Source organism: Phaethon lepturus, unplaced genomic scaffold (assembly GCF_000687285.1).
Source record: "Phaethon lepturus isolate BGI_N335 unplaced genomic scaffold, ASM68728v1 scaffold14225, whole genome shotgun sequence".
In the NCBI taxonomy this organism is placed as follows: Eukaryota; Metazoa; Chordata; class Aves; order Phaethontiformes; family Phaethontidae; genus Phaethon; species Phaethon lepturus.
The window spans coordinates 14215-18700 of NW_010540089.1; positions in this window are offsets into that span (position 1 = coordinate 14215).

A 4486-nucleotide genomic window follows, 5' to 3' on the forward strand; every position below is an offset into this window, starting at 1 on the left:
TACTTAATATGCAAAGGTTCATATTCACTTCCTTTCCATTACATTCCTGCCTTATTCTTTCTCTCTGAGGCAGGTATTTGAGTTGACCTTCAGCTTGCTTGCTTCTACCTGAGTAACTGTTGAGATTTTTCTCTCTCCACTTCCACTTCCATGCATTCCACCAAGTCCCCGTAAACATTTAAATGGTAATGGTTTTGCTTTGAAAGTATGGCATTTGGATACATTTCAGTAAACATTTGACAGAAAAAAAGTTGTTTGACAATAAGATATATAATGCTTCTCTTTCTTTCTTTCTTTCTTTTTTTAAGCAAATAGAAATTCAGAGTCTGAATGTATTATATATAACCTGTATGTATTTCTGCTGTCTGCAAAAAACAGACAAATACAGAAGATGATACCAAAGCTCCCACGTTACCCCAAGGGCTCTGGCAGCCGCTCAACATCAGTGCTGGCATTTTTGTCAGGAAGCAGAGGTGCATCCTGCATCTCAGAGCCTCAAAAACTGCAGCTGAGAATTAGCAGCTGAATTTGTTCAGCAAAACTGGCTCTGAAGTTTGTTAGAGGTTAAGATACTTTACGGTGCACCACAGTAGACCTTTGATATTTCCACTAATAGTAACACTCTATAAACTGAAAGGTATTGTTTATACAGAAATGTATTCTGAGAATAGTCCAAATTCAAACATGCATCAATATTTGAAACCATGGTGACACTTCATACACAGATACAAGTTACAGTGCTTGCCTATACTCTCTGCTTTCCTAACTGAACTACTGGGAACCGCAAGGAAAGACTGTGATACTCACACAGATCTGCCTTTCTCAGATTTCTCATTCTTATGATTTTCACAGAGAGTGAGCAGCACGGGCATTCTTCACTCTGCAGAAAAGTGACAGTTATTACCTGCATTAATATGAAATCGCTTATGCTTCATAAAACATGTGTCCATTTTCAAAGCCGTGCAGCAAAATTGGAAGATGAACTACTTGCACTGCTTTGGAAGTTAAAACCATGCCTATGTGGCATTAAAAAAAGAGGCAGAAAAAGAGGAAATATTCCTCTGTGTATGTATGTCATTGATGGAAGAAATAACATGGATATGTAAAATGGATAACATAGTAAAATGGTTTTAAATAAAATTAATGCTTGCATTACATGACAGGACATTTTAATTTAAAACAAATTTTAATCAACAATTAAGCTGGAAAAGCAAGCTAGGAAAGAGCAAGCTAATTCTTGCAGGTTTTAGTACCTGAAACTTTAGCTGTTGCTTCACTGGAAGTCATTACCTAATCCCTCTCCCACTCTGTGCTAGCAAGATGACTCCATTAAATCCCTTTAGGGAGATTACGTCACTCCAGTTCTTTTTCCAGTTAGGAATTGACCCAGCTGAGAAGGTGGATGCAAACTCCCCTATCACTCTTGAATTATGATAAGCCGACCTTGGTCCGTATTTTATGTCTCACTCCAAAGCAGAAGGGCGTGTTTTAATGTCTTCTGTCCGGATTCAGGTTCTGGATGGAGTAATTCTCTTGCCCCCCCGCATCAACAAGAAGCCTATGCTTTTACTCTCTCTCATGAGGCTGTTTCAGCAGTTAAGGGCAAGGGGAAGAGTAGAGAGGACAATCCCATTTCTTGCTTTGTACATGTACTTTCCACACAAAGACCATTGCCAGACTCATGTTCATTACCCTCCCTGCCTTTCAAAAGGATGAACATGTAGGTCCTTAGTGTTTCTTTAACCAGTTTGGTTAGATGTTCATGCTTTTTTATTTCTTAAGCCATGGGGATCCCACATTTGTGGTCTCCAAGCACCAATGTACACTTACGTTAACACACATCTATGTTATGGAGAGAAACTCTATAATCTCCATTTTACAACAAGGGAAGCGGGGCACAGGATGATTAAATAACTTGCTCATAGTCAAACAGCAGGTTAATTTCAGAGCTGAGAAGACAATATAGTACGTTGAGTCCCTGGAGCCCAACAGGCAGTTTTAGGAATTTCCCTCGTGGTTATGTTCCACAACAAAAATTAAAAAAAAAAAATTAAAAATAGTCTCAGAGATTATGGACAAAGGCAGATCAAGATTTTCTTGGCTGTCAGTCATGCACAAATATCAAACTAGGACCATCTTTGTGTCCATGATTAATCCCTGGTTTTAGTCAGCGACCTTCCTGTGTACACCACTACCAGGTGGCTGCTAGCACAGCTACCTGGGCACAGCATGTGACTATACTCATAGCTGGCAGACGCTGTGTTGTGGAATAGCCCAAATTACATAATGTTACATCAAACCACAGATTCAGCCCAAATCCACAGTGACCTCAGACTGCTTCCCAGCCTCCGCGTGGATCACCCACTTGTGGCTGAACTTCCATCCCCTACCAAAAGTGCCTCCACAGGGCAGCCAATATTAGCAAAGGTATCAGTCATTGTAACATAAGTAAGTAAATATGTACATGAATTTGGACTAACAGCTCCCAAAGTCTTCTTCTAGGCACCAGAATCTGAGTCACAAACCCCACCTCAGGTCATCTCCAGCTTCTAATGAATTATGACCTGAATTTTTGTGGTCTTACCTCATGAGCACTCCAGTATGATCCCATCGTGCTCCCAGCTGCACAGAAGTCAGATACAGATGTCACTTCACTGTTAGAGGCAACAGCTGGCAATGATTCACAAAGTACCTCTGCAAATTTTAAGGAGGTGCCTGCTGAGGAGCAAGTGGCTTATGCATGCCCCACCTTTCTCATTTCCTGAAAGGGAAAGTATGAAGAGAGAAGGAGGGGGAATTTGTTGACTTTATTTGATAGCTAAACACCAGAGGTGTGTTTTGGGGGAAGGCTGTACACACCAAGGTGCCAAGAGTTATTAGCAATTTAAGATAAGGCAGTGATAACGTACAGCACTTACGCGTGGATACCTATGACCTGGCAGTCTCAACAATGCACAAATCAGAGAAGCTAATAGCAGCTACATGTAGGCTGGAGGAAAACAGAGCTCTACAGCACCCCAATCAACAACCAAAAGTATTGTGGATTAAATAACTTGAAAAGACCTTCTATTTCAACAAAATTTTATTTATTTTCCTTTTCTTGGAGGTAGAGGGGGTTGAGTTGCTTGCTGCTAGATGTTTCCCCAATTTCATTCATATACTCTTCAGGTGGATATGCATTTTCCTGCTTTCAGAACCCTTCCACAAACACAAAACTTCTGACTAAACCAAGACAAAAAGAATAAATTCTCCTCCAGAGTAGGGTATACATTGATTCGTCTCAAATGTTAACATCTAGATGTTTTAAACATGACGCAGTGTCATCAAACTATGATATAAAAACGATACGCAACTTTTCCATTTTCTGGCAGAAAACTGTGCGGCAGCAGATACACAGGTGAATAGCCCTTGCACAGGTCCACCTACTAACACACCCAGATTTCTGATATGAAATGACTGGTTGAGAACTGCAGGAGGTGATACCATACACTCACAGTACCCACAGCCTGCCTTCCCCTCCTACACATACACACTCCAGAAAACACACATTAAAAACTGTCAATTCTGGCCTTACAATTTTTCACTGAATGTCAGTTTAGTCATCAACCATTTTAGGATTACGCATCTACCCTCAATACCCCTCCAATTAAAGAGCTGTGAAATGGCACAAGATAACATTCCCATTCACATTGTGTCCGGCAAAAAAGACCCACAATCAGACAAGCAGCCTTGGCTATTTATCCCAAAACTGAGAAAACTGATCTGAAAGTGGCTCAACCTGGACAGTTTTGTTAAATTCTGCAGTGGCTGAACTGATGTTTCCTGAACCATTCCCCTGGAAAAGTCTGACTTGGGGATGAAAGGCTATGGTAGCACCAAGACTATAGAAGATGTCTGCCCACAGGTTAAAAAAAAACCCAAAAAACAAAAAAAAAACAAAAAACCAAAAAAACAAACACAAAACCAAACAAAAACCCACAAAAAACAAACCTCAACAAAACACAACTCTAACTAAACAGCACTGAGGAGTGTTCAGCTGAGATAGAGAAAGAGGTAGGGAATGACTGGCTTACCCCAAAGCAGCTGGGAAACAACTACTTCTTGAAAAATTCAAGGAAGGAAAAAAGGAGGACCAACCTCTAGGCCTCTATCACCTCTCATACCCGAGGGGTACGCTCTGTGGGAGTTTCCTCCACAGTAAGTGCTGCAGAGCGTGGAACTGCATCCCAGACGCTGGCTGCCAAGTGCCTTTGCTAGAAGAGGACCTGGTAGTAATCCCAGCACAGGCACCTGGGACGAGACATCTAGCGTGAATGTATAGCAAACAGAGAGCCCAGTAAACCAAAACACCGTGACAGTGTCTGAGAAACTACTATTTCTGGTTTGGTTCAGATTATCTGAGATTTTAGGGTGCGTCACAAATTCTGACAAGGGACATACAGAAGGTAGAGCAGGCTGTAGGAGCGATCCTTGGAGAACTCTTTCC